This window comes from Gallus gallus, chromosome 3, assembly GCF_016699485.2.
Source record: "Gallus gallus isolate bGalGal1 chromosome 3, bGalGal1.mat.broiler.GRCg7b, whole genome shotgun sequence".
NCBI lineage: Eukaryota > Metazoa > Chordata > Aves > Galliformes > Phasianidae > Gallus > Gallus gallus.
Window position 1 is genome coordinate 44,843,075 of NC_052534.1, and position 27,947 is coordinate 44,871,021.

At 42.8% G+C, this 27,947-nt stretch overlaps 1 protein-coding gene across 4 annotated transcripts in view; it reads left to right on the plus strand.

The window, feature by feature from the left end:
• Positions 1–693: 693 nt before the first annotated feature.
• AGPAT4 (1-acylglycerol-3-phosphate O-acyltransferase 4) overlaps positions 694–27,947 on the plus strand; it is an 89,977-nt gene continuing 62,723 nt past the window's right edge. For 2 of the 4 annotated variants that reach the window (XM_419616.8, XM_015284327.4), the window contains exon 1: positions 19,911–20,024. The gene's annotated coding sequence lies outside the window, so the exon portion shown is untranslated. Of the gene's footprint in view, positions 8,225–19,910; positions 20,025–20,354; positions 21,204–27,947 lie in introns of those variants that run through there. The other 2 variants (XM_046939193.1, XM_040698151.2) reach the window with 2 other exon arrangements.

Genomic DNA, 27,947 nt, shown 5'->3' on the forward strand with positions numbered 1-27,947 from the left:
TAGTCCCATCCATTTTTAGCCATCAGTTGGTTTGGTGCCTCTGGGTTTAGGTATAGGCCTGCTGTGCATGTGGATGGGGTTTGTAGGAAGTTTCAGACACACTTGGTCATGGCAGAGGTGTGATGGAAAAGTACCTCCCAAGGACTGAGTGCAGCTCCAGATGTGGGGGATACCCACAGTCCTGTTTGTACGTTCTGTCATTATTACAGAGGAGTGGGGAGGTGGAGGGGCCCTTTTCTTAAAACTTACAAGCTGTCATTTTTCTTTACCAGCAGTCACTTGCCTGGCAAATGCTCCCTTTGGCTGGGCACTCATGCCTCTGGAAATACTCCTGTCAGCCGCAGGGTGAGGAAGGGAAACAGGATTCAAGCACAAAACAAGAGGCAGACTGAGGGCATAAGCAGAAGCAGAGGTTTCAAGAGCTTATGGGTTTGTGTTTGCCACTAGCAGTGTACTCTGGAAACACTAAAATTTAATGCTGAAAGAAGATGATTCTTTACAGTGATATAAAGCAAAAAAAGAAGTTTGCATCTTTTACGTCTAAGTTTGCCTTTGTTAATTGAAGTCGCTTCACCTCAAACCTTCTTCATCTTTTGGATTAATACAATTAGAGACTTGTTCCTGGTACTGCAACCTGAGCTCCATTTAATACATGTTAAATGGATTAAGTACAGAATATATGCTGAAATATTCAATTATAATTATCTCTATAATAATTCAGCTCTATAACAATACAGAAAATGTCTAATATTCAATTCCAGCTGGCAGTGAAATCTGAAGACTGAGTAGATTAAGAAGAAAATATGTAACATCTTGGCTCCCTAAGGACAAAGCGTATCTCAAAGCTTAGCATAAATAATATTTTAGGAGCCATGGCTGACTAAAATAAACTTTGTACGTCTGCCCTTACCTTTCTGCCAACTACAATCCAACTAATTTCATTTTGAAATGTAAACTTTAAAAAGAAATCAGTAAGTGGCACTTCAGAAGAAAGATGATAACGCTACTGGAAAAGTTACACTCTCAAAGGACAATTAAGTATTGAGTTTTGCCTTTTGCCTATGAATACCCTACATAGCAATGGAGAGTTCTGGTCTGATTCTTTAAAATGAGATTTTGTTCCCAGGCAGCAAAATTCACATGCTTCTTTCAGTTCCTCCTCAAGCAACAGCAAAGCCTGAAAAAGAAAGCTCTGGACCAAGGCAGCTAACAGAAGGAAATCCTGTGTCTGCTTGTCCTGGCAGTCCTTCAGCAATTTCACCCATTTTTAAATTGCACCCATTTTTAAGAAGAATAGAAATGATGACCCAGGGAACTACCAGCCTGTCATCCTCAACTCTGTGCTGGGGAAGGTCATGGAACTGATTCTCCTGGAAGCTGTGCTAAGGCATATGGAAGAGAGGGAGGTGATACTTGATAACCAACATGGCTTCACCACAGGCAAGTCCTTCCTGGAAAACTTAGTGGATCTGCCTTAACATCCTTCTCTCTAAATTGGAAGTATATCAGTTTGATGGGTGGACTGTTCAATGGATGAGGAACTGGTTGCAAGATTGTACCCAGAGAGTGATGGTCAGTGGTTCAGTGTCCAGATGGAGATGGTGACAAGTGGCGTCCCTCAGGGGTCAGTACTAGGTCTTGTGCTCTTTAATATCTTCATGAATGAGATTGACACTGGGGTCAGGTGCACCCTTGGCAAGTTTGCAGATGACACCAAACTGTGATATGGTTGACTCACCTGAAGGATGGGATGCCATCCAGAGAGACGTAGACAGGCTTGAGCGGAGGGCCCAGGGGAGCTTCATGAGGTGGGGGGTGAAAGGATGGAGCACAGCCCTGCTGAAAAAGGACTTAGGAGTACCAGTGGATGCTGAAATACACAAAATAAGTTACATGCAGCAATGAGTCATTTTACATACATTACAACATCCATTGCCGTCTTTTCTATCAGCATGGGGATCTAACCAATGGGTGTTATCTGATATACTGCCTCAGTGGTGAAGAATTAATAAAAGGGGCTACCAACTGGTTGTAGACACACTTGATGTAATCCAAGATGATGTTTCCATAGCTCTTAGTTGTATCCAAGCTTAACTATGGATGCAATCCATGGTATCAGCAATTATAAGAGAAGATGAATTGGGTACCTTACCCACTGGAATTCAACAAGGTAATTTGGGATAATGCAGCTAAATTTGAAAAGGAATTCCAGTCCTGGTGGCATTTAGTCAGTCAGTTTTATTTTTAAGCCCATCAACAAGAAGGCCACAGAGAGGTGGTGAAAGTCCTTTCCCTGGAGACACTCAAGGACAGGCTGGACCATGCTCTGAGCAACCTGATGGAGCTGTGCATGTCCCTGTTCACTGCAGGGGAGTTGGACTAGATGACCTTTAAAGGTCCCTTCCAACTCTAAGGATTCTATGATTCTATTTTCAAATTCTTTTATCGAACAGAAAGCACAGCTGCATATTCTTCACTGTTCAGTGCCCCGTGTCTAACCAGTATATCAGAATGCATGCAGTTATGCACCACCACTTGAGCCAGCACTGCACTGCGCTGCCCTCCTTGTGCCCTGCTTTCAGTCAACACAGAGTTAATAGCGCACTGACAGTTTGCTTATTGCTGAGCAATGGCCACCAGCTCAGGAGGGGGTGGGTCGCATTGCCATGCCTGGTCTAGGAGTTACAAAAGTACATGCAATGAGTAGCCCTTTCTCATATTTTGGGTAATTTCATGCAGACCAGAAAAATTGTAATGGCTTTAAGCAAGCAGTGAGGTGGGCAAGTTGTGAGAAGCTCATTTATCATATGGAGAATCATATTTAATGTAGTGGCCTTTGTATCTACAGGAATTATTTTGTAGAAATCAGGCCATACACCATTTTATTTTTCTAATTTATTATTAATGGGGCTTTTTTTCTTTGCTTTTAATTTATTTTTTTCTTATCTGTGCCATCTTTTTCTGAATAATGGAACAGTGGTTCTATGCCAGTAGATAAAATATGAAGCAAGATGTCACATATTACATTATTTGTTTGGCTTTTATCCCTTGAGGAATCCACAAAATCCATGTCAGCAGGGAAGTGCCGTTATCTGTTATTTTACAGTCAGGGAGTTCAGCCCAGACAGAACAACCAGACCACACGTATACAAGAGCTCAGGCGTGTGCCAGCCCTCTCCCCATGGCTGCATTCCCGCACAGGGGAAAGCTGTGGCTGCACCACAGTGGGTGGCAACCTCATGCCAACGTAACGATGGTGTGGGCCCAGGGAAGCAGGAAGGACACAAGGAAAATACAATAAAATTTTAAAAGGTTAGGCTTTTCAGTGGCCTAAACTGTGACCTAACACAACATCCTGAGTAACCACTGGGAGTTTCAACTACTGGCATCACTGGGAGAAGGGTAATTTAAAGGCTTTGAAAACACCATTTAGTTTGGCTTTTTAGCAGCACATAGGAGATCTCTGGGAGAACTTAATGTCCCAGCTTTCTCCCTCTTTCTTTGTTCATTTAATATTTCATCTTTAAAACATATTTGTGCCCACTCTCTCCACCTCACTTTAGTGCAAACTAAAATCCATTAAGTACCAACGTCAGAGTTGTTTTAAAAAGCTTTAGTTAAGTACAGCTGAAGCAATACTCTGTATACTCATTCTTAGTTGGTACACGACTGCACTGTCTGCCTCATGAACAGTAATCTCTGTAGTCTGCCAACTTTATTTTCTGTACACCAGCCTCAAAACTAGTTGCTTACATCAGTAAGCCACATTGACATTTCAAATGCTCACTGCTGCAATGAATGGCAGGTTTGCTTGTCTTTTTTTCATTATTATTTTGCCTTCTCAAAAGGCAAAAATGGCTGTGATATTTAAGTTAAAATTAGTTAATGAAGCTTAAATCAAATCTGATTCAAGATCATGAGATTTAGAAGTGATGTAACTGATTATAAGACCACACAAAAATATTATTCAGGCTGTGCTTCATGAATATTAAGGTACTTCTTAGCTAAGCTGCAATCATTCAGGTCCTTAGTTTATTGCAGAAGTACAACAACGATATTTTTATTGACTCAATTTGTTGGATTTTACAGAAAGCAAACAGGCTTCTAAACAGCACTAGCAGCAAGGTAGCATGGTAGGATGTGTCCTCCTGAGACTAATGGTCTCTCTTCATGCAACATTTACTATGCACAATTTAAAAACAGTCAGTGGTGTTTCATTTTTAGTCCTCCTTTTTGTATAGCTTTGGGCAGGATTAAATAAATAAAAATACAAAGCAAACGGAAACGTTTTTCTGATTCTGGATGCTGAGCTTTATGAAAAAATCTGGTCCTGAGAAACTTGAAATCAGTGTTGGCTTCATCAGAAAACACACAATATCCATAATCTAGAGCCCGCTGTAATGAATACATCTAGTGTCTCTTTTGTTACATTTCCAGCAAGCAATACATCCATCACACTATTATTTTGCTAGTTGTAAATACTATTTACTTACTTATTTATACTGAATTATAAAAGGTCTTAGCAGAGCTTTACCAGGTCTCTAATAAATTATTTCTATTTATTGTTATGCAACACTGCTTGATCCAAGGAAAAATGGGTTTTCTTGTTGCCTCACTCCACTATGGAAGAAAGCATGTGTAAGAGGTACATGAATCTTGATGTTTCCAGGGGCATCTTATGAGGTTCCTCCATATATGTTCCCCCATCTTTGTTCTCCAGGCTTTACTTGGCCTACTCCCAAATGAAATTTCAAACTTTGAGGACTGTATGATCAATTATTTAACTGCTTGCAGAGAGAAATCCAGAAGTCTTTCTTATTAATGTAATCGTTGTCTCTGATTCAGCAGCTCCTCCGGTTTATCAGGTATCTACACTTTCTTTTGGTAATCATCATTGAACATGTTTGTGAGTGTTGTAAATGTTTTCTCCAAGTGCTACAAAAGCTTTTTTATTTTTTTTTAAACTACCTTACAGTAAAAGTACTGTAAAGCTTCTACTTTCAGTGAATTTGATAGCATGATGGATTTGAATAACTCCAGATTGATAAGTTATTTGTTTTCTAAACTTGTTTCAGTTTTTATCCTCAAGGTTTGCCTATAGCGCTACTGGTATATCTCATGTAGATGTAGATGAATATAGTAGGTTGATTCTGGCCAGCAACTCAGTACCTACCCCAATAATCACACAATCCCACACTAAGTGGGACGGGGAAGAAAATAGGAAGAGCAGAAGCAAGTAAAAAAATACACATGGGCTGAGGTAAAGATAGTTTAATAACTGAAGGAAAGAGACAAATAGCGATGGAAAAGCAATCACTTACCAGTAGCTACAATCAGACTGATGCACAGCCAGTCTCCAAACAACAGTTATTTTAAGAAGAAAGCCACACAGTTTTTGTTGTTGCACATGACATTATTCACCACGGAGTAACCCTTTGGTCAGTTCAGGTCAGCGGTCCTAGCTCTGTACCCAACCCCTTGCCTGTCCCTGGCCCAGTCACCAGGGTACAGAGAAGCAGAGAGAGCTTCAGTCTATCAGCAACAGCCAAAACACTTGCATGTTAGCAACACTGATTAAATCACAAATGTGATTATGATTAAATCACAAAGGCTGCTGTGGAGAAAATTAACTCCCTCCCAGCCACACTCAATACAGCAAACTTGGTCTGAACTACGTGGCTCAGATAGTGCTGAACGTGTGATGATGGCAGCATAAATTGCCTCCTCCCTTGGCCTGTGCAAGTACTCCAAGGGCTAAGAAGGATTGTATTAATGGTGAAAGATTTTAGTCAGTAGGGATGCTAGCAGTTTTTCTGCTTGACTAGCAGTCTGCTTTTATAGATGCAGCATCTTTTGGATCTTTTTGCCTTGACCAAACTTGGTTGAAATTGACTAATATTAAAAAGCTTCTACAGGAGGGTTGATAGCTCCACAGACAAACAGGGTCAGACAGCAAAGAAAGTAGGAATAAACAAATAAACATATATATTTACATTAAATTCTCACCACACTACTGGGGAGTAGAGTGAAGTCAGAGAGGTGAAGCTAAGGAAGCTGAACAGCCTCATTTTATCATTAAATGATGGCTACATGAATCATTAAGCATTTGGTCTTCAATTTTAATTCCCTCATTGAATTGAAACCAGAAGTTCCCTATTAACCTAAGGGAAGAGTTGCATACATTTGGGTAGACAGCTGTGATAAATTGATTCATTTCTGCCCATTCTCTCTTTTTGGGCTATACGGGAAGCATGCACTTTGTTGGTTTCCAAGCCAAAACCTGGGCCTTGTCCTGTGGTGTTAAGGGATGTTATTTCTACCAATTTGTGGGGAAAATGAGGCTGGCATTAATTAAAAAATTCAAAACACATCAGTGATGAAAATTGCCGAAATTATCTGACTCATTTTCACCAAATGTTCCTTGTGTGTCTCTGACTACTGATGAAGTTTGAAGCAACCAAACTCTTAACTCAGGAATCTCCATTAAATATCTTGCACTGGTGGGATTACATCAGCTGCAGACAGCTTGCTTTTTGCTACAATTTGAAGATCACTTGGGCACAGGCAACACAACTCCCTAATCACTAGGGAGGACGTGTGTTACAGGTGATTGCAGTCAAACTTATTTCTGTTACAGCAGCTTGGTGATAAATAGATCATTGGACCAGCCTTCTCACTTCATGCAACTTCTGAGCATGTAACACTCCGGGGGGGGCGGAGATGAGAGGAGAAGAGACATGAAGGGAATTTCAATGATCTTGATCTTTGCTCTGCCACATTCCAGCTCATACCCTATTTATTGTTAAGGAAGGATTAGAGACAGTTTTTCCAGAGGGGATTCTAATGGCTGTTTATCAGTAGGTGACAATGTTTGAAATAATGCCACGCATTTATAATCACATCCTTACATTTTCCCATTTAGTTTATCTCATGGGGATTCTTTTTACTTTTCCTAACTGAGGTTATATACAATGATGTCTGGTAGAATATAAGCTGTATTGCTAGGTAATAATTTTAATATATATAAATGGGGTACATTTTAAGAGTTATTTTCACTCTTTATTGCAGGATCTAAAATTGCTCAAGTTTAAGTAAGGCGTTGTATTCTCTGCCACTTATGCATTTTCTAACTTTTTTCCCAGTGTTATCACCTAGCAGCAACTAAATAAATAGCATTCTAGAGACACTGAGTAGAATATTAAGAAGGTATCCCGCATTTAGGAGATAAAGACATATGTGCTGTATATTTCTTGGAACACGTACTAATCTGTAACATTTATAGAGTTTTCATTTCTTTCTGTAGGAATAAAAAAAATCTCTCCAACTTTTTAACAGTTTCTTTTTTTTTTTGTGAGGAAAACAAAAATGAAATTCTTCATGGTCACAACATGAAAGCCTATGTAATGTGGGTTTCAAAAACACACATTACATTTTAGCAAACTGCTTAGTGGAAAACCCAGCAGCAAACATTAGCAGCACCAAGTAAGTGCCCTTAGGGCATCCTCTCTGTAAAAAGCAGTGCCCTGTCAGACACCATTTCTCCAAAATATGTTTTAATGTTTCTGGAAACCCTAAGAATTTCATATTCACTGAGAAAACATAATAATATTACATCTTCCCATGTAGCTATAAAGCCTTTGCAGTTCATTCATGTCCTACGCCAGTAAGAAGGGGAAGGAACATTTCGGTTTTATTTTGAATGTAAAGCTTTATGCCATCTTCACTTCCCAATTACAGACACTGTGAATTTTTGTGTCACAGCTGCTCATGGTAACAATAGTACCATAAAAGCCTACTGATCTACCACTAATGTTTTGATCAGGACTCATTCAAAAGTAGCCTTTGCATCAATAAAAGGTAGGAAAAATGTTCATATGCAATTGGAAGAGTTTTGCTGTGAATTGAATTGTTAGGGATGCTTTTCTCTTTAGGGGTTACTGTCTCTTACATGCTGACTCTACAGTTTTTGTTAATAGTGATCTTAGCTATTATATCTAAATGACAGTTTTCACCCTGTACACACAAACGGCTGCATTATCAAATGTCCTGCTCTGTAGCACAGAGGAAGTTGTTAAGCAGGATAATATCACAATTTCATCCTCTTTCTTCTGTCTGTTTTTAGGTTACCTCTGCACACATCAGTCTCTGCCAGCCAAGAGTGCCATGCATTATTACTGAAAGAGGCTGTGTATGAGGATATATGGGACTAAAAGTTGTACATAAGGTAATGGAAGAACTGCATATCCAAAATCTGGATTTAATGAGACATCCTTCTCTAGCTGACAATCCAGATTCCTTGTTTGAATTTGTTACTAAGTTCAATTACATTTCTGTGATGAGAATCTGCCTCCTCCCAGATGAGCAGCATCACACTCCCAAATACCTTTTTGGTGCAAGGAGAGCATTTAAAGGAAGCACAAACAGAGCAACTGTAAAAGGGCCCTGATTTTTCTTACCTTTTTCTGAAGTGCAAGGCTAGTAATTACGAAAGAAGCTGCTTACTGACTTCAACAAGGATGGCAGAATCAGACTCATTCCCCTAGCCTCACTTTGCAGGTAAGCTGTGAAAATAAACTTGGACACTAGAAGAGTCAGTACCGTTAAAAATGCCCATGAGGGTTTAAAAATGCAGTTGGCATTGAAAATAAAAAAGCCAGTTTTGACTAAATTCTCAGTAAGTGAGGCCTGCTTCTTCTGTGCTTTGAAAAAAGGTAAGGGGCAAGCCATAGAAACTAAAACCAATGGAACAAACAGGTAACATATGAGTAACCTGAGTAATATATGAGAAGGCAATAAGTTTGCACAGGTTTCTTTCATTCTGTTGTTTCCACCTTTGACCTTTTAGCATACCTTTTGCTGTTAGTATGTGTAGTATACAAATGCAAACCGAAGCAGTGCATCAAAGCACTTGCATCAAAGCTCTGAGAAGTGCATCATCTTGTGCTGTATCAATAGTTTGCTACTCGGAGTCATTTCAAGATCTGTCACACGTCTTTGTACTGCCACCTCCTTAGGGGGGCTAAGTGTGGGGAAGGGAAAGCAGTCACTGTGCCTCTGTTACCTCTCTGCACAGATCTGGTTGCAGTGAAGACCTTGGCAAACGTCCTCTAAAGAACTTTGCTGATGTGGCTGAAGACATAGCCATGGCTGTCCTTGTGCCTTGCCCTTCTTCTGTGACTTGCCTCATCCCCACAAGCAGGCAGCAGTGAACAGCCTTTGGAAGTGACTTTGTTGAAAGTTTGGGCTGTGCCTTGGCAGAGTTAAGACACAGGCACACGTTGCTCCTGCCTCTCCTACAGGATCCATAACCCCAAGATGACAGAAGGGACAGCCAGGAGACCAACAGTACCTGAATATGCCCCTGCTAGATTTACCAGAGACTGACTGATAAGAAGTCCCTTAAAACTATCTTGGTATACAGTTGAAGGGCTGCAGTCTCCTGTAGCATAAATCAGTACCCAATGCTGTCGAAATCCATGAAGCTATGCCAGGTTTACATCAGTTAACTCACTCCAAAACTGTTCATAGCTCATGCCCCGGTAAAGATTTAGAAGCAGAAGGCAAGGTTCCCCATACTCTGCACTGACCAGATGCATGTCAGGACAGGGTGTATATTTCCCTCTATGGAGCTGCAGGTCCATCCCTTCCTGGCCTCACATTACATCCAAACAGAGCACCCACAACCTTCCCCAGTGTGATTTGCAGTCCCTCAGTAAGCTGAACACAACATTATGGGAATTCAACTCTTGCCTAATTAAAACGATGCAATCAACTGGTTCACAAGCGTTTTAGGATCTTCTTAATAACTCTATTTTTATCAGCTTGAGTGCCAGACACTGTAGCATGACGTGATCATTAGTGCTGATATTTGGAGTCAGGAAAGTCTTTTCTTACTGTATTTTCTTCCCTTGTGAGTATTTGCTCTGTTAACCCACTCCCTCTGCCATTACTGTGCCAGCTCCCATTTGCTGCTAACATCCAATATAAAGTAATTTGCTCTAAATTACTTTAAAAGTATGGATGGCCATGCTTCCAAAAATACACTCTAAATAGGCAGGTGTGATTTTAAGAAAAATGAAAGAAAAAAAATTAGGACTGCTTTAAGTAGAAAAAAAATAAATGGGAAAGAAGTTTCTTAGGAGATACCTTTTTTGTGTGTGGAGGGGGGGGGAAATGTATCATTTTGTTTTCGTTTCTTAATTCATAGCTGTCTTTTAGATTCCTAAATGCATGTATAATAAAATAAAGCTTACAATATTAACTTCTGTTACACAAGCCTATCAGTGGTTGCCTCCATTTAGCTGTGGAGTATTATTAGTAATATTTTAGCAGGTCCTGCAAAGTCTCATTGTGCTTCACATCATTCGGAGTTATGAAAAAGAATACTGTTCATGCCCAATGCCTCAACCCAGATGGCTGGTCTTTCCTCCCCTCACTCCCTGTAGTGTAGTAAGACCAACAGTTTGGAGCAAGTTGCTCTTGTTGATGTATCAGATTCTACAAGGTTCTGTTCCACTAAGACAACTGGGACTTGATGGCAAAATGCTATGAAGGACATTGGACTCCTCCAGCTCAGATATACAGTGATTCAGCACATAGCCTAGGAATCTTGTATGGCTGCTGGATAAAGCATTCCACTCAAGGCAGAAGCCTTACAGAGGGTGCAAACCTTACTTGTTTTTCCACATGATAGAGGGTCCTGCACAGGCAGGTTACTGCTATTTGAAACGCAGCATGTCTTGGTGAGTGAATGGAGCTAGCTATAAATGTCTTCATAGAAGCTTTCTTAATTTCAAGAGGACTTTAGAAAGGTGCCTTTGGCACAACTCAGTGCAGGAGCCAGGGTCCAGCTGGGGCTGCTTGATCAGTGATTAATGCAGAAGGTTTATTTTCTGAGTTCATTTCTTTGCCTAAGAATGGTATTTGAATTAAGACAGTTAAAAAATAAAATAAGAATAATTAAAAAAAAAGCATTTCCTACCTACTATGTAGAATGATTTTCCTCTAGAATAGGCTTTTTTAAATCATTTTTTTGTTATGGTAACACGGTAGCCAATGTAGGTCTTTTAATGGTGCTAGTGTAAGATGTAGATTTTTCAGCCCTGGATTTTGGAACTCCTTTATTTGTCCTGAAATAAAGGCCTTTTTTTTTTTTTCTTTCTTTCTTTCTTGATATTCCCCTCATTAAGAAAAAGAGATGGCAAAAGAAGGCTAGAGGACAGAAGAGGACATTTTCAGTGTATAAACTAACTCAGACTACTCTGTCACTGTAGCCTCAAATGCTTCAACCCATTGTGGGTGGCAAAAGAAAGCAAAGCCTTGAGAGTCAGCTGCAGCCATCTGTCTCCAAGGAGCAGCTGGTGGTGAGATGCTGATGTTAATGAAATGGGATTGCTCAGTGCTGTTGACTTACTGCAGTTAGTGTACCTAATTCTGACTCATGCTACCATTATGGCTACCATGCCTTGAAGGCAGCAGGCCGTACTCATAGTGATTGTTGATAGTGATGATAAGACTTATGACACCAGCAGTTCAAAAAAGGTGTGAAAGGCAGTAAATTCAGTGTGTTTAGGTCGACTGTTTTGTGCTTGAATTGCCAAGTGACAGACCCCAGAGCTCAGAGTTTCTCAGACTCGTGATTCTTAGTCATCCAGTTGTTGGTGAGTAGGAAATGACATTAGCTGTGTTATTCAGATTGGAAAAAAAAACATGACACAGTGGGGTTTCTAGGATTAATAACATTGCTAGCATGGAATTGGAAATATGAATAAGCCTGTGTCAAATCACCCTGAAAACCTGTTGTGTTAAACCTGTTGCTGTGTCGAAGGGCTGGGTTTGAGCTGGCACTTCCAGGGCATAGGCTTATCAGGCTGTATGTGAATAAGACTTTTGCTAACATTTGGTAACATGAGCTCACAAATACCTGAACTTGTGTGATAAATGACACTGACAGTAGGACTACATTGAGGATTCTCTGCAGAGCAAGAGGTGTCTCTTAATAGCAGTCAAGTTCCTTTGGCCTAGTCAATTTTGAATATATCACGCAAAAAAATATCTGACGTACTCAGATTTGGTACTTCTGTATTTCCTTCTGCATTTCTATAAAACCACACTGTTGGTGTTTCTAATGACATTTTTATGCCTTCTAACACAAGCTTGTGTCTTGTCACAGTGATTCTGATTCTGAGTTACAGTGAGTATTTCCCTGAAAACAGTTCATTCTCTGTACAGTATATAACAGTTTCCAGGAGGGATTATCTAAACTTGTGATTGTGACACCTATCTGACATAAGGCCCTGTGTACTTGAGTCCCATCTGTGAAGCAGTCTTCTCATGAGATGTGGCTTACCAACTGTTCCAAGGTACAGCCTTAGTACTGGTACCAGCCAAGAGACAGGCTGTGTTTAAGTGGCCATCTTCAGGAGGCTCACCCCTCTGGGCCTGACTGGGAGAATTTCCCAGGTTCTAGCTGAGGCTTTTGGGCATTTAGCCATCAGGTCACTTAGCATAGTTTCCTACTGGAGAGGTATTTGGAGGTAGGCCTTTGCCTCAGGCCTGAGGAAGGTATCAAATGGTGAGGAGGGACCCAGCTGCCTCAGGCAATGCAATGCTCAGGGAATGTGAGGATTGGTTTCAGGACAGCCTGCCAATGGTTTTTAAGAGATTGCTAATTACTATCAATTGCAGTATTTTTCCAGAGGAAGTGGACTGCAATTTCAAATTCACAATTGCAATTTCATGTAAACCACAAAGGAATCATCGGAATAAGCAGACATTAATTCACCACTTTCTTGTGCTGGATTCAGCCTGCTGACCAGTTCCACACCCGGTTGTCATACCCCAAGCCTTTCAAATGATCAAAGAACAGACGGGAGGAAGATCCAGCAGGGCTGCTTGTGCCATGAAGCAAATGCAGAGCGGCTGCATTTAGCGCATGTGGAGAATAGTGGCCCTTATCCTGCAGCACAGTGGGGCTGTTGCTGTGGTTTATGCTGGAGGCCATGCTGAGCACCGAGACAGACAAAAATTCAGCAGCTGGAGTCCAAAGCAAGCTCTTGTGCAAACAGCCTGGCCTTCTATGTCCTGTAGACTGTGCCACTGCACCTTGGCTGGGAGTGCCTTGGACAAGGTATGCAATCATCACTTGGTTTGCACCTACGCAAAGACATTCCTGCATTACATGGCCTTCATACATCCCTAGCAAGTCATTTTAAGCCTTGGCCCATGCACAGGCTGCAGGCCAGCAGAGTACAGTATGGAGTTGGAACCAAATGCATACAATTTTACAGTTAAGGATTCAAAGGTAAATAATTAGTAGATGCCAGCAAAACAATCAGAGAATTTTCCACATTGAGCCAATTACACTTCAGAAAGTATAACATCACACTTCCAACGTTTCCTTGCCTTTACAGGTGTCTTAAATACCCATAGCACTGCAAGGCTCCTGAAAATAATTCTGTCATTTTTCTCATATGTGTTCAGCCTGATTGTGCTTTCAGGGTCTTATTTAGTCAGACTACCTTGCTCCCTCTTGCCAAGAGATGATCTGATGTCTTACTGTGATTTCCAGTTATTTTATGTAAAAACATTTATTTTTTTTAATAAGGTTTCGATCACCTGATTGTTTTATATTCAGGAACTGCTTCCCTTTTCTGTTTAACTCAGTATTTTTCTGGATACAGCATCCATGTACAGAAAGCAGGAGCTGTGTCCATGTTCACTGAAATCAATGAAATGCCACCAAGAGCAAGATAAGGACAGATCATAAAAAACAAAGGTCTGGGGGGGTCAAGGCAGGAGACCTGTCTCCTGCTGTGACACTGCAAATGTATAGGTTCCCCAGACCACATTTTTAGAGGAGTAGAATAATTAAGTGAGGGGAAATAGAGGAAAAGTAATGCCCATTATGTTTTCCATACAGAACACACAGATTTGCTGTATTTGGGAGAGAAAGGCAGTCTAATTATATAGTGTACAGTATTTTTTTCAAAGATATCACAGGCAGCCTGAAGCAAAATCAATACATAACCTTTTCTAAATCTTTCATCCCCTTTTCTCTGACCCTGGGCTTCTAATGCTGTTTGTCTCTGCGTTCCCTGTTACCATTTCTTATACAATCTGCTTCTGCAGTTTGGTATCAAAGATCTTGTCCCCACTTTATTTCATTCCTTAATGTGCATAGTAGACCTTTACAAGAACTGTAAGCATTCAGCTTTCACCCAATTAGCTTTTAGCTAATGCCTTTTTATATAAAAGTCTATTTCCTCAACCACTGCCTCCATCTAAGAAAGAAATCAACAATACTGAATATCAGTTATCTCAATTTTTGAGGGGTCAACTTCACTCCCACTGAGTCCCTTACTTTATAAGGTGCACCGCTAAATGTAACCCTCAAGCTTTCAATAACCATACTTCCCAGAATGTTTCTAAAGCGTGAGGGTTTTATGAATAATTATTGAGTTCCATTGAAATATACAGAATAAAATTTGACACAGATCAATTCTTCAAATACATCAGACTGCACAGAAATACATTATATCCGCACCCAACAAATTATATCCATGTCCGGGTGAAGAGTGTTGCTAGTGGATATTTCCTGCCACCTAACCAGGGTTTAACCCACTGTCTTCTTTGGGAAGCAGACAGCTTCTTGATGGCCCCTTAAGATATGGCAGTATTTTCAGAAGTAGCACGTAAGGGAACACTGGATAGAGACTGCAACAGCAAGGGTTGTATCCTGCCTTCTATCTCCAGCACAGAAAATGTGGTGCAGAATTGGTGAGAGGTGCATGTAGGCAACATGTCCTTCAGTGAGCAACACATAAAGATGAGTATTTTGCCTGCCACTTGTTAAAAGATTGTTTTTTAATGACCTCTCCACTTCTGTGTAGTTGAATGACAATGAGATAATCAAATGCTAGCTTCAGTGTAAATTTGGCAAGGGATCTAGAGTTGCTCCCTGGCAGAATAAAGATGAATGCTTTAAGCATGGCTTACAGCTGCTGTCTTTTATGGGCAGAGCGAGCATGCAGCCATCCACGGGGAGAGGATGCTTCTACAGAATTCATTACAAGAGAGATCAAGCAGTATAAGCTTATTGCAGCGATTGTCCTTTCCAGTAAGTTTGCAAAAGTTCCAAGTAGCAGGCTCACCAAGCACATCTCTACTCACTACTGGAACATAAAGCTGCCTTGCCCCTGAAATAATACTGAAATAATTTCCTTTTCTAGGTGAGGAAATGTACAAGCCAAAAAAGGATGGCTGTGTGGATTTGTTTCTGACTGCTCAAGTCTGCATAGCTATATATTCAGATCAGGTACTGCCCTTGAAAACCTGGAGAGCAGCCAGCACGTCTCTTCCCTGGTAAACTCAATGTAAACAGAGTTGGGCATAAGCAGCATTTGTTTTTACAGGGTCAGAGCTTCTCTGACTTCCAAGCTGTTCAGAGCAAGATTTTTTTCTATGCCATTTCTTCTCTCTGCTTCTGGAAGAGTAATGGTTTCCCAAGTACCAGCTAACCAGCGCAATTTGCAGCTGCAAAGTGATCTTTCCTCTAAGATCTTCAAGGAATTTCACCTCCAGACACACACCCATGACCATGACAGACATAGGCATCTTCCTACTTCCAAGGTCCCACTGAAGCCGTCACATTTTTGGTTGCTTAGCCCCTCCTGTGCGTGTAGTTTTGTAGACTGTGTCTGAAAAATGGCAGCTCAGCCATTTGCACATACAGATACTCTAAAGCTAGTCACCTGAGCCAACAATTGTGGGCCCAAGGTGGTACGCAATAATGTCTTCATTGCTTTAAGAAAAGAGTGAAAATGATCCATGATATACTGTATTACGTTTGTGTTTAGAGAGAAACAACAGCCCCTCCTTTCCTTATAGGTAGATTCATACCGGACTCTTAAAACAGACATGGAAATTCTTGCACTTGTGTAAGGAATGCTTATTTTTTGGATGACGGTAGTCGGGAAAAAATTGAGTACAGTTCTGCAAAAAGTCATTGTTTAAACTTTTTTATGGTACGATCCTTGGAATTTCTAAGAGGGATGGTATTCAAAATAAACGATCGAGTCCTTTTTTTCCACAACTTTGCATGGCATTAGTCCTTCCGTATGTACTAGGCTTTATAAAGGGTTGGGTTAGACAGTCAGGAGCTGAAATTCCTCTACTGCACTGCACACAGCTCTCTTTCTTGCTAATGCATATTCAATTAGCGTAATTCAATTATGCTAATGCATATTCAATCAATGTCTTCTAAAATTAACTGTGGGCCCAAGGTTTAGTTTTAACAGGATATTTCCATTTATGGGTGCTGTATAGCTTTTGTGTAAGGAAGTGGTTATTTCTTTTCTATGAAGAAGGTGGAACCACTATGTAGCTGAGGTAGAAAAACTTGCCCAGTAAAGCTAGTTACTTGGGCCAAAAGAGAGTGATTTTCACTGCCATTCCACACTAGCATATTTCAACTGATACACCTGCATGTGTGTTACTTTTCATTTTTGTCCTCCAACAGTTAACGTTTATTGGCCAGTGTATACTTATTTTCATCTGGTTTCATAAGTAAAAAAGTATGAAGCTGTGCTATATGTATTAATCATAGCCAAGTCTCTTGTACTTGTTTGTTGATTTTAATGAAGCCCAAAAAAAGAAGCAGAGATCTCAGATACAATTACTTTCCCACAGATTTCATAAAGACACATAAGTCAAGTACAGGAAAGACTTCCTGTTATTGCCCACACAGAGGGATAGCTGGCAGTGCAATCTTTATTACATTCAGCCTACACAGAAGAGGAACATTATGAATGCTTTAAATAAGGGAAATGTGTCATTTATAATACATGACTTATCAGACATCAGAGAATCTAACCATAAGACACACAACAGCAGCAAACTGGGCTTTGTGAGCCCAGCTGCTCACAGCAGTGCATCATCATACATTCCTATACAGTACACACCCCATCAATCTAGGAGCATCAATACTACACGTGCTGCTTCTATCACTAGGCTGCCATAGCTAGAACCACAGAGCTTCCAAGAATAGATAAGCTCTTAACTAAATCAAATTTCTGAAATCAGACTCTTAAAGCACTTCAAAGTGTCAGTAGGGCTGGGGTCTGTCTGTTAGAACAAGCAAGCAATTTCACTTCTGTCGTGTGAGATACCTGGATCCCTTCCTGATCTGAGTGCACATCTAGCTCAGCAGAAGGTTTTTGTTGGTTTTTCATTTGCTTGTTTGCTTGCTATTTCTTGCAGAAAAATTCACTGAAAGTTACCCATTTTAAGCACAGTCAGAAATGGCCCTGGCATTGCAGCAGTCATCACCTGGTGTAAGTTCCTGACTCAACTCCTGAGTCTTGCCCAATGCAAATAAGATATTTATGTGTCCACATGCAAGAGGAAAAAAAACCCGCATCGAAAGTGCAAATTCAAGCACTCAGAAGGAAATGCCAAAACTGAGACCTGAAGATACTCATTTTAGCTGCCCTTGGCTGTATGGTGGGATTTTTAATTAACCGTACACATCTTAATCCACTCCATTTGCTGCTCTGGAGGTTAGAGCTTAAGGAAAGTTCATCTGATTCCTTTCTATCATCCGTGTTGATAGCACTTAAAAAAAATACACAGTGAGGACCTGACAAACCTTGCTCTTAATTATAGAAGCATTTTTTTTTGCTATAGGCTTTTCAGTTTCAGTCATTACCATGGAATCCAACAGCTTTCTAAGATTGGCACACTTACTTTTCAAACTCCAATTTAAATAAAAGGGTTACATTGTTCCCATTTTCCTGGTTAGATTTTTGATAAAGACACATTCCATCAAATTTAGGATTTCTTTCCCCACTGTAGATTTTTCTCAAGTGTAAAGCATCCACAAATTGTTATGTTAAGCTGCAGCTTAATAATAGTGAAAACCAGAAGCCAGATTTTTATTCTAATTTCTCAGAAAATGAGGAATGTAAAAATAATCAGCTGCAAAGATTTTGTTCACAGAGCCAGATCAGAAGAGATATATGGGTACTACCACACTTAGTACTACATGCCTGATTTCTGAATACTTGGCTCATTAAAAAAAATAGCTAGACCCTGAAGGAGATGCCTTCAACTAAGACCCAGAAAATCTGTATGTGTAGCACACAATGCTGCTTAAAATAGCTGGTAGGGGATGCTTAGGTAACAGCTGAGTTAGAGACTACCTCGCTTAGGGATTACGATCTCTTCTCCCTACCTAGAAGTGTCCCTTTCTAAGATGTGTACACAGGATCAGCCTTTTAAAGTATGGCTGTGAAAATACCCTTTACTAATCCTCAGTAGTTAGACCACTACTAGCCTGAGTATATTAGTGAGCTGGATTCAACACTTCCATGACTGAATGGCTCAGATGTGCTAAATCTTGGCCTCCTTCAAGAGTATATGTATTCACCAGGAAGAATCTTACAAAACCCTCAGGTCACGATCAGGTCTTAACAGTCCAGACCAGCCTCACCTGAGACCTGCACTCACATGCTCTGCCCTCAGAAATTGGCTCCATTTAAGTTCAGGTCTGGACATTAATCTTCTGCATGAGCTATGTAGGAGGTGGATGTGCTGTCAGTTCTGTTTCTGGCCTTGTTTCCTGGCTTTCTTGCAGCCTTGACTCTCTCTCTGACCCCATCTCCTAGTTAGACTGCCTGAACAAACTCTGCACCACTCACTCCATCATCTTCAGGGGATCATCAGCGGACCCTGCTCCCTGCACTGCGCTCTGGCTAACAGAGTTACTGCTGGTGCTGTGGTCAGCTCTCTGATCCAGACTTGTCCTCCTTTGTGCAGCTGCCTTGCCCTTTCTGCTCTCTGACAGACACAGCATCTTGCCCTTCCCATGTGGAGCATTTTAGATGATATGCTTCCCTGTAACTTGGTACTGAATGTGCTCCTGGAACTAGCTAGGAAGTCTTGCTTATATCCTTCATTTGCCTCTCCATAAACAACTTTGAATCATAGAATCCTTAGAGTTGGAAGGGACCCTTAAAGGCCATCTTGTCCAAATCCCCTGCAGTGAACAGGGACACCTACAGCTAGATCAGGTTGCTCAAGGTCCAGCCTGACCTTGGACGTCCTCAGGTATCCACCAGCTCTGTCCCAGTGCCTCTCCACCCCTATTGTAAAAAAACTTCTTCCTTATACCCAGTCTAAACTTCTGTGGTTTAGTGACGGCTTAAAGTATTTAAAAATAAATGGTTCTACGTTCAGGATGAATAGGGATGCTGTACGGCTGCTATGGACCAGGATGTCACAGATCATACCAGAGCGCTCCAGCCCCAGTGTAACCAACTGCACGACCTGCGGAGCTGACAATGCCGCCCGCGATGACACGTCATCCCCAGCATGATCATCCTCTGATGCTGTGGGTATTTAACAGACGCGGTTCTTGCTGTTCCCTATTCAGGAAGCCACTTGTGACTCCACAGCCAAAGCCGGGCAGCAAACGTTCGCGCTCTCACAGGCGGCGATCACAGCGCGTCAGGATACCCGCAGCTTGATTGCATGGCTGCCACCTGCATCTCTCATGGTGTCCAGGCGGAGCAGACGCTATTCTATTCCCCAATTTCTCCCTCAAGCGGCAGACGCACACAGGTGCCCTTCACCCCGCAGACCGTCCCCAGAGGGCCTGCGTGCCGCCACAGCCCAGCCCGCCCCATCTCTACCCCATTTCCATCCCTGCCACGGCTTAGCCCGGCTCTCTCAGGGGTCGGGGCAGCCTGGCGTTCCGTCCTCAGAGCCGTCCCCAAGCGGACGGCCCCGAGACAGGGGAGAGAGGTCTCCGCCCGGGTCGGGGAGGAAGTGACATGGCGGCGGGGAGGGAAGGCGAGGGGGCCAGGGAGCCGCCCGGCGGGTGGAGCCAGGCAGCCCCGCCCGAGCCGGCCGCCTCCCGGCGCGTGCAAACTAGTGGCAGTTGGCGAGCCGCGGCTCTGCTCGGCGCGGTGCCGCCCGCTCCCGGCGCCTCAGCGTGCGCCCATGCCCAGGCTCGGCGGCGCCAGGTACGTGCTCTTCCCCTGGCGGCCGGAGGGCTCCTCAGGTGCGGGGCTGTGCCTCTCGAGCAGGCTGGCGCCCGGTTTGGAAACAAACAACAAAGAGCCGTCTTCCCCAACCCATCAGCGCCGGCGGCCGGGCGGGGTGTGGGGGTGTGTGCGCGGGGCGAGGCGAGGCGAGGCGCGGCGGGAGGCGGGCTGCGGGTTGCGGCCACGAGTTCCTCGGTTCATCCCCCACCCGCCGCCTCCGGGCCGGTTCTCCCCCCGCCGCCGGCCGCGCCGCGTCTGCCGCCGAGAATCTTCCGGCGCCTCGCGCCGCCCCGGGGTTTCCGTGGAAACGGGAGGAGAGAGCGGCGGCCTCACCCCGGCGGGACGCTGCAGCCCGCCCGGGTGGTGGGGGGCGTCCCCTCTCCTCGATCCGTCCCGTCGTCCCCTGTCAGCGCGGCGGGGTTGTCGGGGAAACGGGCGGGGGTTGTGGTGGTCGTGGGCGCGCAGCTCGGCTCGGCCTCAGGCGCAGGTAGCGGGGCTGGTTGTGGTGAGCTGAGGCGTGGCGGGCGCCGGGGGACGGAGGACTGGAGCCCCTGCCTGGCGGCGCTCTCGCCTGTGGAGCTCAGCTTTCCTTCCCGCTGCCGTCCTGCCTTCCTGAGGAGGCTTCGGGTGAAGGAAACAATGGCCACGACCGGACTGAGGTGTTCTGGCTAATAAAAGCAGGTGTGGGGGGAGCTCCGAGGAGGGGTTGTGAAGCTAAGGTGCAACCCTCTGTATAATTTTCTCAGTAAGCGTGTGCGTGTTTAAGGCTGAAAAGAGAACAGAATAAAGAGTCTGCTTAAAAGATGTCATGTGGAGGGTTTGGGTCGTTATCATACATTCCTAAGTTATAACTATTTCAGTACTACATGTAGAGCTGTAGGAGCGATGTGCCTTACGCAGGTGTTTGTTGTGGGACAGCATAACCTTGCTGCTGCATGGAAACTAAAATCCTTCACAAGTGGGAGAAGGATACGAAAAGCTTCCTCTCACCCCCACCCTCTCCCAAAAAGTCCCGTGAGTACTTCTGTACAAACAGTCATGCACCCAGCCCAGGGAACTCATGGCCTCAGCTGCTGCTGATAACCACTTCTCCCTGAGAGTGAGTTGCAAGGAAGTAAAAGCTGGCAGAGCGGGGAAACAGTAGGAGTGCGGAACAATGTAAGCTCAAGGCCGTGGCCTTCTTTCTTCACTAAATTCTCACGTGGATATTAACAGCACTTTAAACGCACGCTAATTGGCATGTAATATGCCAGGACTACCTTTGCATAAATGCTCACCGCAGTGAGTAGATGTGCTGTAAATGTGTGCTGTCATTTACTGCCCGACAACTTTCTCTAGCTGTTTGTGACAGATATAATGCTGTGTTTTTCCAAATACACTCTGCTGTACTATGGATGAAAATCCATTTATGTTCATTGTAGGAATTTTTATAAATTTATGCATAGCTTTGCTTTTTCCTTTTAATGTTCTACATAACAATGCCTGAATAAGCTGTATCTAAAGATGAAATGGTAGCAGTGTGTTATAGTAGAAAGAGGGCCAGAGTTCACGTGAAAGAATATATCTGAAAATATGCCTGCAATGAACAGAGGAGGCATTGTAAGCTGCTGGTGGGTAAAAGTTGCTCTTAAGCAAAGTTTGGTTGTATCGTTGGCAAGCATTTAAATAACAGATGTTAGTACGCGCTTCACAAGAAGCTGTAAGAAATGTATTTTCTGAGTGGAGAAACTGCACAAAGGGGACAGTGCTGGCCCAGAGGCACAGAACAGGGGATAGCTCCAGGAGAAGCACCTCGACTGCAGTTCTTGAGACCCAGTAAGTGTTGGTTTGGGGGGCAGCTGTTTGTAGCAGGCCTTGCTCTGTCCAGCCAAAATTGGGAGACAGCAAATCTGAGTTCAGCTTCTCAGGAAGGAGCCGTGCTTTCTTGGAGTTGTGCATCATTTACAGCCTAACATACTTATCACAGCATGAAGAAGAAAGGCTGTCTTGAAGGTGATGGGTGAGAATCCTATGGCTATACTCTGTCCTGCTGAAAAGAGGTGGTTTATTGTCTTGCTTTGTAAACCTTGATTTTATTGCTGAAAGGTGAAGGCTGGGAAGAGTGCCCCTGGAGATGATCTCATCCTAGGCAGGTGCTGTTATGACTCTGCTGGCGCTAGCAAATGTCATTCTTGCACGTGTGTCTGCAGCCCTTAGGACTTGTATTAGTAATTTTGGTCTTTAAGAAGTTAAATGTCTGCTGCATGATGTAGAGAAATACTTCCCTAACCAACTGCATCACCACTGCTGTTGCTTCTATATCCTGATAAGGGAGAAAAGGAACAAGGAGCACAACAATGCATTTTAGTGCACTGTGTGTATCCATTAGTCAGTGAAAGCTTTTGCAGCTGTGGACCTCCTTAATTGGAGAGAAGTTTATACAGGGCAGCTGTCTCTCCAGGTGTGTTTGTTTAGCTTGGTTGGGATGCAGTGGGCTTGTCTGTAAGAAGGAAACACGACTAGAGAGCAGTACCTGTATGCTCACTTGATTTCAGCACTAGCGCTGATCCTGTCTTTTTCTCCACTGCTTCTGGTGAGGACTGACTTTCCCCAGCTATTCAGTTTCAGGGGCTTGGGGAAGTGTATCCAGCAGTCCGTTGCTCAGTCGCCGTTCACAGCTCACTGTGGCTATTACCGTTATCACCTCTGACTAATGCTCCTGTGCTTCCCAGAAACTGCTGAATCATTTCGTTTTCTTGCTTTTTTTATTTCTTTTTCCCCTTTCCTCTTCGGGTGCCTCAGAGTGGAGATGTGGTAGGGTCAAGGTGAGGTCAGAAAAAGAGGAAATGAAGATGAGTGAGAATAACCGTGTTCTGTGGCAAGGACAGTGATGTTGTAAAGTCTGCTCTTAGATAATGCAAGGAAAAGATAATGGCCATCGTGGTTTTCCTGAAAGGGAGCACAAGGAGTGTTAGAGGCTGGATGGGGAGGGCCAGCAGCTGTAGTGAACCCACAGCTGGGAGATGCTGGGTTACCGTCCTTATAGTTGTCTGCTCTTTGTTTTGAACTTAATCTTCTTACTTCTACAACTCTGCTTTCACCTTCAGCTCTTCTGTCTGTTTTGTTAAACTCGTAATGGCACGCTGTAACACACAAGTCATTTTCTGTTGCTTGCAAATGGACTGACCTGGCTTGAGGTTTTTGCTGTAGCATAAATAACAGGAACAGGGAAAGGCAATTAACAGTTCTAGGCTGGAAGGAAGTTGGAGATCACCGAGGGAGGGTTTACTTGCCAGAAGTTTAGGAGCTGCAGGCAGAGACTCACATTGTGCTCTCATGTACATGCGTGATTGTTTACTGTATCTGCAGAATTCTGGACAAATGTGTCAGAATATGGCATTATTTGTTTTTTATCTGATCAACAAAACCAAATTTCAGTTGCGTTTCTCTGGTAGGAGCTAGGTGAATGGGGAGGCTTCCCTGTGCAGATTCAGTTGGCAGATCGTGCAATCTCTTTTTTGCCTCTCAGAGAACAGGGGGAGACCTAACTGAAAACTTGTTTGTAGAGACAGGAAAAGAAAATGTTTGGGGGAAATCCATGTGTAGAAACTGCATGTGATTTCACATGAGGACATGTGTGTGAAAGTAAATAATGTCCTACTTCTGCTCCTTTCTCCAGGCTCTTTCTTCACATATGGTTGTTTTTCTCTTATTTCCCAAGGTGCTGAAAAGCATGGTAATGTTGTTATTGCAGATGCTGCTTTACACTTCTGGAAGCACTCTGTGAAGCAGCTGACTCTTGAAATGAAATTGAGATTTTCCCACTCTGCCACGGGTAGTTTGTCAAGGGTTAACGGTGCTTTAGTTGATTTTATGGTTCCGTGGATGTGTTTAGACAGTGTTGAAGCTTGCACAGACATTTAGTTTCTTTTCTTTGATCTAGCACTAGTGAAGATTACATTAAAAACAATTCAGTAACATCAGTGTCACCAATTCAACAGGCACTAGGCAGCGGGGGTACCGCTGTCTTTGCACAACCAACAAATGTAAAACAAGCATCTAGAGGAGAGCAAAGTAATTGAAAGAGACTGTCCTTTCTTGTCACCCAATGGTGACAGGCACAGTAAGGTTATAAATAAGCAGAAGGATAACTAGGAATGTAGGAATCCCAAATTCATTGAGCCTTTGTTGTATTGCTGCCTAGTTCTCACATGGATATGCGTAATCCTCTGCAAGCGAGCGTAAGTAGTGCATTTCTCCTGAGATGGAACAGAAGAGCTTCCTTCTGAAATGAAGCCTTGTAAGACTGTCCCATGTTCATTTGAAATTACCAGGACAAAGGCTCAAAGCCAGGCTTTTAAAAGGGTTTAGGCACCTGAAGTTGTGCAGAGAAAATCCAGGTAGGTGTTGACATATTTAATTTCCTTCCTAGAAAGCCTGTAAAAATGCTACTGGATTCTTACCAGAATGTTTAGGAGCTGTAGCATTTTGGCACACCTGCAAGTCAGTGCAGGTCAAGTAAATGCACCATCTCCAAATAAATCATTTTGCTGGAAGTCTAAGATGGCTTTGACTAGCTTTAACTTTAGGTACTGAGAATACATTGATTAATTATATGACGCTTGGCAGTTTCTGAGGGATAATGTTATCCAAATAACAAGAATGAGCAAAGCTTGTCGAGAGATTTCTTTTGGCTTCAGCAGGATTTGAATGAGGACCAAAATGAAACTTCCCTTTATTATTGGACTCGATAAAGCCCATGTCTGTGATACAGGCTTTTATTCTCTGAAGTTCTCAGATTAAATCAGTCTGCTGGGGGACTGATGACGGGGGAGAATGAGGAGGCTGGATGAGTTCTGAGTTCACTGTGTAGTAAAACAGTTCTGAGGCAGAGATGAGTGAAAATTGGTGCAGAGTACGACCACTGAGGCATGGATAAAAAGCAGTTACCATTATTTATTTGTTGTTTTTTGTTGTTTTTTTTAACCTGGCATCTGGATGTCTCATTGGTTGGTGAGTGGGTGCAGCCGAGCCTTTCGCTAACACTAGAATCTTTTATTCTTGGGAGGGGAACATGCCAAAGAAAATCTCAGCTGTAAGACCCATGTGGTTCTAAGTACTGGGTGTTACCTCTCTGAGGTAGAAGTTGCTTTTCTTGGAACAGTGCATCTGGACGCTTCCCTGTTGCATGCATGGAAAATACAATAAAGAAGTATTTTCCTGTGATTGGTGTGGGTTACATCTTGTGCATACATTGCCGTTTCAGTTGTAGTATGTGATTTTCATAAAGGAGAAATTCGGGTACTTCATGCTCTTCAGTGTCATGTGCTAGCATACAGCCAAAGTTAATTAATACTTGGAGGTGAACAAAGATAAGTCCCGCTAAACAAAATATTTCCTTTTTTTGTTTAGCATTTCTTCAGTATTCAAAGAGCATATTAATGAATACTCTTTCTTATTAATTAAAAATATGCACATGCATCAGCTGAAGGATCCAGTCCTTCAAAATTACTGTCAGAAGATGAAAAAAAAATCCAACCAACCGAACAGCTCACTGGAGTTGTAATCAGGTGGATGGCGCTTCTCATTTCCAGCACTGCTAATTGCATCTTGTGATCTGTCCTGGAAGCTTTCGGGTCCCCTCACAAAAGAGGTCTGCTCTGTTCCCTCACATCCCTGTGAGGAGGAAGCGTGGTGGGCACTGCCTGGTCCAGGAGCCCTGGCAGCACCTGGGTCTGCAGGATTGGGGGAGAACGTGGTGCTCTCTAGCTTTAATTTCTTCTTGGATACAAACAGTGACATAGATCTGTGTTTGTTGTGTTCATGTGCACACCACACTATCAATTTGGTATGAAAGCAGTACCTCCTAGTTTATGGTACAGCTCCATTTAAATTGCTGAATACTTGATTCCTGCTTCTTGAGGAACAGAAAAACAGAGGGAAAATAGAGGCCATTAGATGAGTGCATACATCCTAGTTTGAGCAGTCTGCATTTATACTTCTTACACTATCTGTTGCTGCTGAAGATCCCAGGCATTTTGGGTGCATCCTTTTCCTCTCTGTTATGCGTACTGGCCTGTCAGAAGCTGTTGCAAGGGAAACTGGAGCACAGGCAAGAAGATAAATAAAGGAGGATGGACCCTGGGCACCTGGCAGGTTGTGGTTCTGGAGTTGGCTCTGCCGTGTGACTGTCAAGCTTTGCAACAGCCTTGTGAGCTCCCCATGTCTTAGGTCAGGAGTAACAAGGTAGGTCTTATCAGGCCTGCTGAATGACTGAAGCTTTTCCTGGACCCATCCGCTCCTTTCATCTGAAATGAGTAACAAAAATCTGTAGTGTTTTCTAATCCTATCTATAAGGAATTTGATCTTCAATATGTACAAATGGAATTGCTCATGCTCCAAGTCCACACTATGAGTGGACTTCTCTGCCTGCATAAAACAGCGTGTTAGTGGTATAGAAAGCTATCTGCTGCTGACCTGAAGTTAAAGGTAATAATTTTGTAGTCTTAACTTCTTAATTACCTAGCTAGGGGTAAGAACTGGAGTATTAAATATTTAAAGCTTTAAACCAATGGTGTGACCTGTGTTTCATTGGTGCCTCACACCTGAAGCTGGTTTGGATGCAGGAGAACGATTTCAGCTGTCAAGAGCATAGGCAGTTCCTGTACCTTGCAGTAGTGCTTGTGGTGTTGTGAATGTGATTTACAGCATTTTGAAAAGACGGCAGTGATCAGTGTTTGGCAAGGAAAAAAACGTGAGCCTTCATCGGAGAGGTCTCCTGTGAAGAGTGCTCCCAGCACTTTTTATTTTTAAGTTAACCCTGGTTTAATGCAAGCTACTGAATGAGCCTTTGTCTGTTGCCTCCAGCCCCCACCATCCCACCTCTTTTCTTCTGGCTCTTCTAAAAAACTTTTTCACAAATAAGCATTGTAGAACTTGCTAGCTACTTGTGTTGGATCTATTCTTGAAATGCCCAACACAGAGGTTGTGAAGTGTGCCCTTGACACTGGGTAAGTGCCATGATGCACGTGGCAACATTCTGCTCTCCTGGCCCTCCCATCTTCTTAATTTTTAATTTGTTAATTTTCTGTCCATGTAAGCAGTGTTATGGATCTGACCACTGAGATATTTCCCACAGACTGTGTGCTGAGGACTCATCTCTCAGATAGGGATTTGCCTCATGTGCCTCATACTGCACCTTCAGCATTCTGTGCAAATTCATTAATTAGCACAAAAGTATATGTACGTGCATACATATGTGTATATCTATAAAATATATTAATAGATACACTTTGTATATATACATAGTGTATATATAAGAGAAAGACGGGTTTGCTGCAGACATTCAGATCCCATTGTTTGAGCCTCTGGTACTTTGGCAACAGGCTGATCACTCACTGAAGTGTGTTAGTAGAAGTGTGTTTTGAGGATTTTGCATATTTATTTGCTTCTGGAGCAGGAGAGTGCCGGATAACAATAATAATACACGGTCCTAGTTACCTTTGACTAAGCACTTGATGTTGCCTATGGTGACTTGAGAATGAGCATGACATTGGCTGTAAGTACACAGTACAGATACTTTTCCTGGACTCTGTGTGTTGTTCACCTCAGTTACATCTGAGGAACTGTCCAGGTCACTTACATCTGTCAGTCTAGTTCACACCTGCTTAGGTTCTTACAGATTCTCTTGTAAGATTGTGCTTGTTGTTTAGTTCTGCTCTCTTGCTCAATCCCTAAATTTGTCTAGTGTTCATATTGCCCTTGTTGGCAGGACACGTAACTTCTTGGATTGGTGGATGTAGAGAAAGTAAGAGGAATCAGAGGAACCTTGTAGTATACAGAACTGAACTCTGATAGAGTCCTTCAGCTCTTAAGTGTCTTCATGCAACTCTTTCTTTTAGTTTTTCCTGAGGAAAAAGCAGA